Source organism: Aptenodytes patagonicus, chromosome 1, assembly GCF_965638725.1.
Source record: "Aptenodytes patagonicus chromosome 1, bAptPat1.pri.cur, whole genome shotgun sequence".
Taxonomy (NCBI): Eukaryota; Metazoa; Chordata; class Aves; order Sphenisciformes; family Spheniscidae; genus Aptenodytes; species Aptenodytes patagonicus.
In genome coordinates, this window is record NC_134949.1 from 205310273 (window position 1) to 205324134 (window position 13862).

At 39.1% G+C, this 13862-nt stretch overlaps 1 protein-coding gene across 5 annotated transcripts in view; it reads left to right on the plus strand.

Annotated features, from left to right (window-relative positions):
* ATP8A2 (ATPase phospholipid transporting 8A2) overlaps positions 1–13862 on the plus strand; it is a 339748-nt gene that overhangs the window by 150719 nt on the left and 175167 nt on the right. The window lies entirely within an intron of this gene.

The following is a 13862-nucleotide window of genomic DNA, read 5'->3' on the forward strand; positions in this document are numbered from 1 at the left end:
GGTTGTATGAACAGATCATCCAAATCCAGTCTGAATTGTGTGATGGGTCTCTTGGAACTGTGGGTCAGTGATTTTGTCCAGGAGATGGAATGACTCTGAACACTACCTCTAGTGATATGATGTGTCCAAGGCTGAACTGTGGTGACACTGAGATCACTACCCAAAGATCAGATGAGTGCATGTCTTGGCTCTGTTGAGGGATATTTGTGGGACCTTTGTGTGTTGTTTTCCCTCCCTCCCATCCTGCAACGAGTATCCTTAAAACTGACAAAAGTAGCGTCCAGTTCATAAAATCATCAGAGTTGGTGTGGACATTTTTTGTGACAAGATTTGGCTCTAATTTTTATAAATAGAAAGCACTATTGTGCTATCGGATGTTCTGCTGTTCAGATCAGGTCTTTATAGACTGTTGTATACTGGTTGGTATAGCAGGAGCTAAGTTAAACTTAGAGCTGGGGACAACCTCCAGAGCAACAAGCAGCTGTTTGATTATTTTGATCCTCTGCAAGATGTTGTTTGTAGCTGCATTACTGTTGGTTAAGAAGTTCCAATTCCATCTCAGAAGGAAAAAATCAGACAAGACTTGTAAGCAGTTTTCCTCAAGGTATCTGACCCCATTGCTATTAACCCCTGGTGCTTGTGACTGTCCCTGCACTGGTGCTGGGTGGCTAACTTTGTTTTTTTTCAGTACAACTGGTTTTAGGAGTCTAAGGAAGAAATGTGTGCAAACTTTTTCCCTCATTGTTTCTCGTGTCTGTTTCTTTTGATAACCAACTTGTGTGGGCTGGAAATCTAAACTGTTCAGGGATAATTTGTTAGGGTAGGCTTTTAAAGGCAACATAGAACTAAGTTTTATCCTGCACAAGTGTAAGAATCTAATGAATGTTTTTACTTTAATTGCTGAGCTCAGGAGTTCTTAGCACATTCATGGGATTTGTTGGTTTTGTCTGGCCGATTGAATGGGTGAAGTAAATAGTGATGATTTAAGAAAAAGTGGCTATGTAGCCCACTTCATGCTTGTTTACAACAACAGAGCTGTTCTGGGAGACTGTCCTGCTATACCTGGTCAGCTAGAACCTTATTCAACTGTTTTGGCCATGTCTGCTTCTAATGATGGACTTGGGGTGATACGTGGTGACTTGTCCTTTAATTGTCTGCTACTGCCACTAACTTTTTTGCATTTTGGTAAGTCAAAGATATGGTGAAGTAATTTCAAACTACTGAATAGCTATTCTGAAAACTGCGCACTGCTTTTGTGAAAGGTTCAGTACCTCATTGTATGGCAACGCTTAGAAACTTTGAGTTTTCCTTCTCCCCGTGACAAGGTGACTATTACTCACATTTTGAACTTCAGTTTTTAGAGTTTTAAAATATTAAGTACCTTCACATTTAGAGAGTAAATATTGCATGGCAATTTTTAAAACAGATGACTACACATGGTTCTCTGGTTTATAAGAACCTAGCATGTATATACAAATATGTGCAATGTTCGTGCAGGTTGTACGGACAAGAAGCTGCAGATTTTTTTTTCTTCCTGTGACCACTTAATGTATTTTGAAATGCTGTGGCTAACCTGCATATCAATATGGACAGGACATAGGCATCCCATTTGGATTGACTCACCTCAGAAGAGCAGGGCATGTCCCAGTGGAGGCTGGTGGACCCAGCAGCTGCTCTCCAGTGCACTGCTGTGGCAGCAGTGAGCGTGCTGTGCTTGTGGAGGGTCCTGGGCTGTGAGAAACTGTATGCATTGAAAAGTTGAATCCTGTCTCTGCCTTTCTCTGCACAGTTTCTGATGTTTAACCAGCTGTTTTAAGGAAGCATATGAATCTTTAGTGTTACGGATTCTGGTCAGCCCTCAGGGTATTCCCTGCAGAGAAGAGACTGCTTAATTCCTGTCCTTGGCTGGGGGAAGAACTGGCCTTCAAGTGCTGTCTGTGCTCCTCGGGCATCAGTGCCTACTGTCACTTACTAAGTTTTTACCTGGGCTTTTAAAGCATGATATCCTGATGGGATTGGAGAGTGTAAACTACCTCTGCCAGAGCTGATAATCTGAATTAAAGTGTGGGTGGGTGAGGGAGGTGGAGGACACTTTTGTAAACAATAGCCAGTGGTTAGGGGGGCGGGCCCTTAAGCATAACACAGTAGTTGTAGCACTCCCCAAAGCAAACAGCGTACCTGATTTCAATTTAAAATAGGAAAGCAAAGAGCTGCTTAAACAACTACTCAGTTTTTATAAACCTGTTCTGTGTAATTACTGCTGGTATCTTTGAATTATGTTTTGCTCATCCAAAAGACTCATGTTTTGTATGATGTGGACAAAATGTGTATGGTCCCTAATCTATGGTGTGGTTAGTGGGGTCCCTGCCCATCTCAACTGTCCTAAGTGAAGACCTGAGGATCAAAGGAAACCTAGCACTTGACCATTCTCTCTTCCCCAACCACCACCTCCGAATCGTTGGTTTAAAACAGAAATATGTCTACCTCAAACTGCAAGTAGTAAATGAATTCACATTAAACTGGAAAAGTAACTACATGCAAAAAAATTGAGTCTGGTTTACATGACAAAAGTAAGAAAATGTAGAGTTAAAGTTTAAACTCTGCCCACAACACAACTTCTTACTGTACCATATGTTGCAAAGTTTTGGAGATCCTTACAATACTCAGGAAGAGTTGTGGCTAAAGGATGCTGTTCTAGTTTTAATTTTTCTGGTTTTAGTTTCCTCTTTTTATGGTATTCTAGAAAATAGGAGTTGGTGGGGGTAGGGAGAGGATTACATAGAAATGTCAGAGTCCAGAAAACAGATGGCAACAGCTTCTTTAGAGCTTTTGTGGTTTATTATATGAATAAGCATTTGGGGACCTTTTAAAAGCATATATCCTGGACCCAATACTGTATCTTTAGTCCTGAGAGCTCAATATTAATGTTTTGATACAATTGGGATCTATTATAGTATATAAAAAGCTCCACTGATTTGGAGCTCTGTTTTAAAGTGTATCTGTGCCTATTATCAAAGGTTGGCTCCTGATGTGTTGCTCATGGCTGTGCTGAAAGGGGAAGAAGCGTTCCAGGAGCTCTGGCTTTTTCACAGGCGTCTCTTGGGGTAAAGCTAGTGCTTGGTCTCTGCAGTCTCTTGCTTAAAGGAAGAGTCATGTGAAGTACCCCACGTGGTACAAGGGGTCAGACTCATTGCTCTTTCGATGGTTGGCAGCTTGGAAGAGGCCTATTTTAAAGTATGTAAAGCACAGCAACATCTTCTGTACCTTGACATGCAAGGGTCAGATGAAGTTGATGTATGAAGGCAGGGAAGAGGCTGACCATTTCCTCTTGGTCCTAGGTGTCCCATGGTGTGATGGGAAGCAGGTCTGTCACTTCAGCATGTGCTCTACAGCAGTGTGGGTTTTCCTGGGTGCTCTTCATGTAGAGGGAGTTGCAGAGAGCCTGGAGAGCTTTGCTGAAAAAATAAGTTGCTGGGGTCACAGTAGGGAGCTTTGAGAGTGAAGAATGCAAGGGGGAAAGAGATTCCTTCAGCCAACCTGGGAGATTTGTTTCACTCAAGTTTTATACTGTTTCAAACGGATTCGGTTAATGTACAACACCTTACTCCTCTCTGCCCCTCATCAAACTTTGCCTGTGGCTTTGTGCTTAAGAAACAAGAGCATTTTTATTGTGGAATTCTGTCATGGGTTCTCCAAATTTATGCTGATGCTTTAAGGAATGCAGCCATTTTATACAAACACTTGACTACTTTCTCGTCCCATTTTTTGTTGATTGCTAATTACTTTAGTTGTATTTATAACTATTAAACTTTTTCAGTGGGTATACTAAAATTTCTCATGGTAGATGAGTGTGATGGAATCACACAGACCAGCACTGGCTGTTCTGTAGAAAAGCTGATATAGCATACTGCTTTCTTATAACACCATTGTTGTAAGAATTTTAAAGATGTAACAAACTGCATCTTTCACAGTCATAGTCTCCCTTTCTCGTCTGACTCTCCTCCTCAGGTACGACCACTGTTTGCATTCCCCTTTTCCCCATATGCCTTCCCACCTTCTTCACATTGTCTCTTCAGTTCATTTTTGGATGCTAGTCTGGCATACCAACCTTGACAGGCTGATCTGTTATGTTGTTGCCAATTTGCTGTGTCTAGGGGAAAACTGATTTTTTTTTTTCTTTTCCTTTACTATGTATGTACTGCAGAAGTCAGTATTTTACGATATGGTAGAGAGCAGGAACAGTGGTGGCAGCAGCAATTTAGCTGAAGTTGCAGCCAACAAGCCCAGTGTGCATGCTCAGTATTCACAGTCCAAGTCCAGAATGGGAGGATTGGAAAGAATTCTGGTTTTGGCCTGAGAACAAGAAAAGGATTAAAACACCAGTAAGCTTATTTTAAGTTTTCTTTTTGAGAAAAAGAAGGAACTGAGTGCAGAATGGAGTATAGTATGGTGTTTTATGTAGTGATGACTGAAGATCATAAAAAGACTTTCTTCTATTGTCAGTCCTAATTGGTGGCTGGCACTGATTAGCAAAAGGAAAGAAGTCTGGGAAAGGAAAGACAAATGGGGAATTTTATTGAATGGAAAGCTGCTGAACAAAAGAGGACTTCTGTTCCTGTACATTCTAGTGGTTTTAAAGAAATGAGCTTTCTGACCTTCAGTCTTAGAATTATAGCTTGGATAGCATTGTACAGAGATCAGTTTTTCAGTCATTTAACTTGTTTGGTTAAGCCCTTACGTGTCTTGATCCATTCTGATGTCCAAGTGTGAACCCAGGGTTTGCCTACAAACTGTTGATAATTCTTTCTCACCTGCTTAAAAAAATAAGAGGGCAGGCGGGAAGAGGTATGAAGGCAAAGTAACTCTTTCAAAGATGGTCTGTAGTATGGTTTGTTAGGAATTCCTATACTGTGAGCTTTTGTCTTACCATTCATGCAGTGGTGCCAGTGACATGAAGGAATATTCTGCCTCGGACTCTTTAGCAATGAAATCGGAGATCTGGGGCCATATCTCCTGGCATTATGAGAAGATTTTGTTGGAATGTTGAACATTAAGTGCTAGCAGCATGAAGGCTGTATTTCTGAGCATAATGCATTATATAGGCTTGTGAATCATATACATTTGACTCTTAAGTCAATGCAAGTTGGCATGTCTCTTCCAATTTAACGCAAACTTGCAAAGGTGGAGTCTGCATGTGGCTTAGTCACTTACACCTTAAAAAAAAAAATGAATCTCAACAACAATGTGAAAGTCAAGTTGTAATGCTGAAGTTGGCAGGCTGCAGGAGCACAGATACTGAAGCAGAAATGCCTTCTCTGGAAGGAGACAGGCTGTGAATCTATTTCAGGTTCTTGCCTTTCACATTCTGAAGACTTTTCAAGGAGCAGTAGAAATAACTGGATGGCTTTGCATCTGTGGTGCTTGTTTTGGAAGTCTGAATACCTGATTTGTGCTCCCAATTTTCTATGGAGACTTGAGACACCTGACCTTCTTGTACTTCAACTCTGTAAAATCAGGGTTATGTATGTGATGATGCCTGTTCTTCTAGGCTTTGCACCGTGAGAGACTGTATTAACATCTTGTTTGTTCCAGGATGGCTTCAGACAACGGAGTGGTTCTGGAGATACGTGGGTGGGAATCTGTTTCACAATAATAGTGAAAGGACACCTGCAAATGAAGAGTAGCTTTATTTTTAAACATAAAGGGATTAGGAATTAGCTACTGAATTCATAAAATTAGCAAGTGGGTTTTGAGAGGCTGGTGATAGTAAGAAATAGGAAAAAGAAATGTAGCACCAATATCTTAAAGTACAAGAACAAATTGCTGTTTGGCTGTGGAATTAATTAAATATCTAACTGGCTTAGGTGCTGAAAGTAGTTTAGCTGCAGCTGCCACCAGCTTTTTCAACAGGATAAACTGCATAGTGTGAAGTCCAGGCTTCTGTAGCCAGGCTGTGTGTATCTGCTTGCCAGAGTGTCTGCTGCAAAGAAATTGGCTCTGTATATGTATGTTAACAGAGTCCTCAGTGTTAATTCCGCATCCATCCTTACATAAAAAATTAACACCAATACTGGAAGGTAGATCTCTAATAGACTTGAAAATAATAGAGCTGTGACCAATAAACTGCTGGTATATGTAAATCAAAAAGCATACGCTTTCCTTCTAAAAAATCAAGTTACAGTATTTTGCAGATAGAGGAATACTGTATGCAACGAATACTTCAGCAAGTCATTTGGAAGAAATTCCACATAAAACTTGGAAAAAACCTTTATTGGCTTAAATATTGCATGGACTGGAAACTTGCTGAAGGACCTTAAGCAAAAATAGAAGATGTGGCAGTAATTTGAGCTGCAGGGCAGGGAACAGTGCTTGTAGGGTAAGTATCAGGCTCAGTTAGATTGAATGTCTTTATTAATGATTTAAAGGAGGAGGCTAAACAGCTCATCAGTTAAATTCACAACTTGATACTAAATGGAGATTTTTTGCAAGCTCAGATGGAAAGAAAGCATGGAATACAAAGTATGGAGTGGTTAGATCTTAGGAGACGGTATAAAAACAAGCTGAAAAAAAGTGTGTGTGTTAGTGAAGAGAGAGAACTGGCATATTTTTATATGGGAGAAGTTTGTTCAGCATGTTTTACCTGGCTGTATGCATGCCTCTGCTGTACTAGTTCAGGAACGTGCTTTGGCAGCTATAATTAGTGTTGAATTCTTATTCATGCTGAAGACCATGGGTAAGAAATAAAACTGGGTCATAAATACTGTAACAAATCAGAGGCTATTGTTCATAAGACCATGCTTCTCTAAACAGCAGTCTGATTCTGCAAAGATGCTGAGGGGCTGTATCCCTTAGGACTTATAACAAATGAGGGCATTAATACCTTATAAATCAAACTCTTAAAAGTTTCTCTTGCAAAGAGATAATTATCACAGTTTATGCCCTGAGCTAAGCTGCAGTTCAGCCTGTTGCTACTTGGTGTTTGTGCAAACTGCTCTCTTTCAAAATATGTAATTGTAAGTGGCTCAATGAAACAAGTTTTCTCCTATTCCGTCTGTAGGGCACTCCCTCCCTCTTCCAGTGAGAGGCCCGTTGTCCCGTGTCCTGTCCCCCCCGCCCCAATCCATGTGTACGGTGCCTGTGGGGTATTTCAGAGAAGCAAGTGAATGATCTCCAGTGTATTTTTACATGACACACTTCAGCTGCGTAGGCAAGAAGTAGGTGACATCAATGTCCCTTTCTGTGTTATGCTGTGTAGAGTCACGAGCACTGATATACTTTCAATAGATCCCCTATTCAGAACTTCATTAGCTTTCAGAGAGCAGAGCAATTCTGGATCTAATAGTGCTATATTTGTCAGTCTTGCCAAAAACATTTTACTAGATGCTGTTGTAACTGATGCTTGATATTATTACAACTTGGGGAACGCATTGTTTTATAAATGACATTACTAAAACATGTAATACTGAGGAAATCCAATGTTAGCAATTTTTAAATTGGTCATGCTCATTATAAAGAAAAGTTTAAGCTCCCTAATGGAAAACATTGGACAACTTTCTCCAAAAAGTCCACTGATATATTCTGCTTGATGTAGATAATCAAGACAGACAAACATGAAACAAAATACTTAACATTTGTCATTACTCTTTTGAAAAATTACTTTATATAATTTTTTTTAAGCCTTCCACTCTTCCTATCAAATAATTAAAGTCTTTTGAGGATTTACTCCTATTAAACCTTTCAAATTCCTGGTTTGAGTTAAGTCCTAATATCATCAGTTTGCCTTACCATTGGTTCAGAACATCTTCAGAATATTTCTTAATGTCTTGCATTTGCAAAACTGCCCAATGAGTTTCATAACAGTGCTGTGATGCTCTGAATTTTGCCAGTACTGAAGAAGGGAAAAATCCTTCAGCTAACGAAGGATGGAACCTGGGTGGGCTCCAGCAGGAAACTTTGCATCAGGCATTTCATAAACTTCTGCTGAGAAGCTGGTCCTTGAAAAGAGACAGCCAGTGTTTATGATAGGTTTTGTGCTGCTTGCAGTTGTTACAGGATGACTCTGTCATTGTGAACCCTAGTTACTGGATGCTTAATGACTAAAATTTTCTGTGCTTATTGCCACAGAGCAGTTGCTGCACTGAAAGAAAAAACTTGGAGGATGAAGTAGAGTGCCTACAGAGGTGCTTAGGGGAAGTACAGAGAGCAAAAAGGGAATAAGCTCAGGAAAAGTGATTTTTGGGGCACTTGAGAGATTAGTGATGAACACCTGAGGTAAAGGGTAGGCCACTTAGTTTGTAGGGAAGATATAACAGGCAAGCCAGGAAGGATATTGAAAATGAAATGAGACTTAATTGATATCAGAGTTTGATCATTAAAAGTGATCTCTTAGAAGCAGCACTTTATATTGTTGTATATGTGTGTGTGGGAAGGCAGGGTTTGTAGAAGTGAAAAGGATTGCAGTAGCTGATGGAAGATGATTAGGATTGGAGTAGGGGTTCCTGTTTTTGTTTTCAGACCTGCAGGTGTTAGGTATGGCTCCTACCTGAGAATCCAGAGTAGATTTGAACTGAAGAATCCCACGCTACTGCTTAACAACCTCTTCATGATGAACAGAGAAACACTTCTTGAATAAGCTTCCACAGTTCTCTATGTAGCTTGTACACTCTTACAGTGGGCAAGGGTTTAAAAAAAAGATCGGAAGAATCTCATACAGTGGTGTGGAGTATTTCTGGTGCCTGGGATCTATACGGGAGTTCCGTTTCTACAGTCTGGGGCCTGTCATAGATGTACTTGGCCATCAGTCACAGGAATCAACAGGGGGAACATGAAGTGTGAGTTGTACAGTAGACATAGCTTTTCTCTGACAATACGTATGGAGAACAAACAACACCATTTTCTTGACTTGTAGAATGAAATTTTTGGCCAAATAAAAGTGTTCCTGTTAAGTTGGAATGAAAAAAATTTTTTTGAGGGTTTTAAACATGGATTTATCAAAATATTATCCATTCTCTTCATGCAGCAATACCCAGGTGATGAGTAATTACCGAATTGGGTAACTGAGTTGGAAAGCCTCTTGAAGACAATTTAGTTTGAAATAGTGGATCTACCATAACCTTAAACAAGTCTTTCTAGTGGCTTCTCATGCTTACTGTTCCTAGAAAGAAGAACTCTTATCTAACTTCACCAATGAGACAGTGATTCTCCTGTGACCTTTGCCTGCCTAGATAAAAAAGTGGTCACCTTATACAGTAGTAAAGAGAACTTGTCCCACTGTATAAACACTGTAACTGAATGGACCTTGATGCATTAAAAATACTGAGCTCCTCACTGTAAGGAAAGTTTTGTGGACTGTCACCTCTACTGTGACTTTTGCTTTTTCTCCTGTATTGTTAACTCCTTTTAGCTCAACAGAAGATACCTTTGAAAGGCTTGATGTAGGGTAAGTACTTTGTCTGCAGTAAATGGATTTTTGGTTTTGTGATTACGTTCAGATCTGTTGGCTGGGTTTTGCTGGCTAGTAAATCACAAGTTGTAAATTGGGGTCTGTTTGTTTTGGTGATAGTTGGGGTTTTGGTGTGTCAGTAGATAATTGTGAATATCAATAGCTTCAGAACTTAACGCAGGAGATGGTGGGAAAAACACTAATTTATAGTAACCTTTCTCTTAGACTTGCAATCTGAACTAAGTTCCAAATTCATTTAACCTAAGCCTGTCTTTGATTAAACTGATTAGCTTTTGATGGGTGTTCAGCAGCAATCCAGTGGTGAAATGTCTTTTTTTTGTAACTTTATTTCACTAATCATTTCTCTCTAACAAATGGTATCATTGTCTGGAATTCAAGAAGTTTAATACTCTTGAACAGCCGGTCTATTTGTATGTGTGTTGAGCACATCTTTTTTTTTCTTGTAATCAGCTTATTTAAGGGCTTTTGCTTTCTTTCTGTGTTTTTCAGACTTCCATGCTACACAACTAGCATGAAGAAAAGTAGCGTAACAGAGCTTTTAAATCAAGTTCATGGGGTCTCTGGTTTCCCTCTCCTGCACCAAAAGGAGCAATAGTTAAAGCGGCATAGAGGCTGTCTCTGTATACTGAAATAGAAAAACTATAAAAGTTCATTTTAAAAAAAACTAATCTAAAGAATCTTTAGGACGAAGGATATACTAGATGTGGAGTAGTCAGTTTAGAAAAGAAACTAATGGCTTGTGTGTAAGACAGTAAATGTAGGACCTGGGCATGAAATTGTCTGCTACTAGAAGATTAGAAAGGCACCACGGTGCCTTTGGGGAAAGGAGCTCTATTGTGCAAGAAGCTGGATGAATGGTTGAAAGTCAAGAGAAGGGGTGGTTCTTCCCAGAAGGCTGATCCCAAATCATGACAAGGTATCAAAAATGGTTGGAATGGTCTTATTTCTTGTGTCCTGTCACCCAATTTACATGTAACTTTTATACCCTGGTCCGATAAAATTATGCTAGTACTATTTGCGGTAGTTGAAAAAAATAATTAAGTATACCTTTAAAAGGTAAGAAGCTTCCATTTCTTCCTCTTGATTTTACTGCTTGTTGAGTTGTGTGCATAGTTGTCAGACAACATGTTAGAGACCTTTTGTTCTGAAATGTACTGGAGAACTTACTGTACAGCACTATGACTAGAAGACTTGAATGACCCTGCAATCTAGTTTTAGTCTAACATTTGAAAATGACTATGATTAAGGAAGATAACATTGAAGACAACTTAAGGCATCCTAATATTTGTCATCTTAGCCAATTCTTGAGGAATTAATTTACATGAGTTATTCTGTGGAGGTCCAGGCATAAATCCTCTCTGGAAGTCAGCTGCAATAGCTTCCCAGTCCCCTGAGGATGGCAGCCTTGTCATGTGTACTGAATTGCCAGGCATAGTATTTATCTGAAAGTGGTTTTACAGGTGAGAATTAATCTCTCCCCTCCTGCTGGCCCTGTCCTGGCTTTTATTTTATTGTTTTCTTAGGATCTCTGAGCTCAACCCATCAGTTTTTCTCAAGTTCTGTGTCTTTCAGAATATTTATGTACTAAATATCTTCTTTGTAGAAGAAACAAATGCAAATCTATCTTGAAACCAACCCTGATGAATAATCACTTAACATCAAATTTTGCTTATCAATGTTCTTGTTGTTTAACCCTAATAATCTAACTATTTTCCAAACATTTGAACAAGAGCAACTACTCAATTTTGGAAGTTTCACAAAGCTATTTGGTAAATTACAGCATTCTGATATCAAACCTCTTGGCAAACTGATTTGAAAGGCTGTAAAGGAATTGTTGCTTTATTAAGGTTTGTCTTTCCCACATGTAGCTTTAAGATACTGTGGAGGTGGGGCAGTTTTTCATAAACTCAAGAGAACTAGTCTGCACTCTAGTGTGAATGCAGCCACGGATATGTAACCTCAGACATGGATTTGCAGATACCTACAGCTGCCAGGGTCTAGAGGATGTTGAGCAAGGTGAATTCCCTAAAGATAACTGATATATACACAAATATGAGTAGTAGGTGGGCAACTGTTTTTTCCTCTTCTGCTCCTGTGCTACAGAGTGAAATGTCTGCATAGGGAAGGGCAGTTGTGTCCTCTCTGGGAATGTTTCAAATTTTCTTGATCTTTGGAATAAAAAGGCTCTTAGAAACATCTGACGCTCTGCCCCTTGCTTGCTTCTGCAGGATGACATGGGGGTAGTGCTCTGTTTGGGTGGTAATATGTTGGGGAAAAGGCTCCGTTAGTGGTGGTCTAGCAAGAGACCTGGGCTATTACGGAGCATTAAAACACCTTCCTGTTTTAAACCAAGTCAACAGAACAAGGAAGGAAAAAGCGGAAATTGCCTGGTGGGTATGTGTGGTGCCTTTGCCCTTCCTTATTCTCCCCAGTAATTTTCAGTATTTTCCACTTCATTCTCCTTTTTCTATCAGGTGCCAAATTGTGTCTTCTGGGGGTATAAGTTTGGCCATAGATGTGGTTTAGAATCATAGAATCATTGAGGTTGGAAAAGACCTCTAAGATCATCGAGTCCAACCAGCAACCCAACACCACCACCCACTAAACCATGTCCCTAAGCGCCTCATCTACACGTCTTTTAAATACCTCCAGGGATGGTGACTCAACCGCTTCCCTGGGCAGCCTGTTCCAATGTTTAACCACTCTTTCAATAGAATCATAGAAAGATTTAAAGACTCTCTAATAAAATTCTCTTTACAACTTGATTCTGGGAGGTACAAAATGCCTCCTGTTCGATGCTAAGTGCTTGACACAATGTGGGATTAGGATTTTAAATCAAGTTTATGTAGTGATGGTCCTGTGATGCTTTCATTAATAACAAATAATGGTAAAAGGCTCTGTAGAATGTTTGAAGTTGTAAAAAGATGGTATTTAAGGGACAAAATATTGAAATTTGGGAGTCATTTCAAGGGTGTTTATCAATGGTGAAAATGAGATTTGACGTTGACTTCAAGTCTGTGAAGGTATCGTAAAAGGTTATTCACCATCTAAAGTGTTACTTGGTTTAAAAAAAAAAAAGTCAGAATGAGGGTTAAGTGTTAAACTGGCCAAGAGATTCGTGTAACTTCTCATACTGCCTTTCTCCCTAAAGGCGGAAGCATGTGCAGCGGAGGGCTTGGTTCTGATTTTGGGATGGTTTTGCAAACATATTGTGTACTAAACTTTAAGATAGAGCCACACTGGATTGAAATGTCAAAGTAATGAAATAATGGAACTCTAGATAAATATTTAAGAGCAATCAAAATATGTTTTACTGAAGAAAATTCCAGGCACCAATTTAAAAATAAGCATACAAAGCAGGAATACCTTCAGATGGTGACAAAACTATCTTTGAGGTTAGATTCAGCATAGTACTGAGTGCCTTCAGAATAAAACTGAATACTCCACTAGAAGCGAGGTAACTTGGTTTTGGGATGCTTGTTATTTGCAGGCTTGAACCTGTCTCTTTGTTGTAGATTGGGCATAACTGCAGTCTTTGGGCAGTTGGCTACTTCAACCATCTGAAATAGCCTTAAAGACTTTAATGCTCATGGATTTGAAAGCTGATAGCTCGTGTAATAACTTGTAATATAACTATTTGATATTGCGTTCTTGACAGTAGTAGCACGGGCCCTATAATGTACAAGACCAGGCTAATGCAGAGACACTAGCCATTCAACAATAGCTGCCTTTAGGTACCGCTTAACAACTTTTCCTTATGTTTAAATGATTTTGATATAAATCCTTTATATTGTACATCAGTATTTTGTACTTCAGAATAGGACACAACTTTAGTAGGAAAAAAAAAAAACTTCTATCATCTGTTAATGAAGAAATTGCCAGGAAGTTCTGATAGGCACAATTTCTTATTTTAAGTTCCTTCTTGTCATCAGATTTTTTAATGATAGGGAAAATTTCAGTAAAATATTTCATTTCTGAAGTGTAATATAAAGGTGGGTTTTAGTAGTATCTTATATCTGTTTTCCAAAGCAAAAACTTTGCTGTTACATAAGTGTCAAATATTTGCATTGCTTTTATGGTGAGGTCTCTTCAGCATTCTGTTGTAGGCAGTACTGTATAAACTCCAATTACCTTGTTTGAGAGTACTTGCTGTTTAGATGATATTTATTTGCAAAATTACTTGCATTGTGTTTTCTGGATTTAACTATACTACTATTATGTCTGGGAATTAAATTGATCTAGTTATTTTTTTCAGTGTAAATGGACCTTCAGGACTTAATATTTTTCTCTTCCCATGAATGATGATGAATTAAGTATGTTCTGTTGTAGGATTGGCTGAGTTCCTGAAATTGTGTAAAAGTGGTTCAAGAGCCATCAAAGATGATTTTGCTTCATGGGT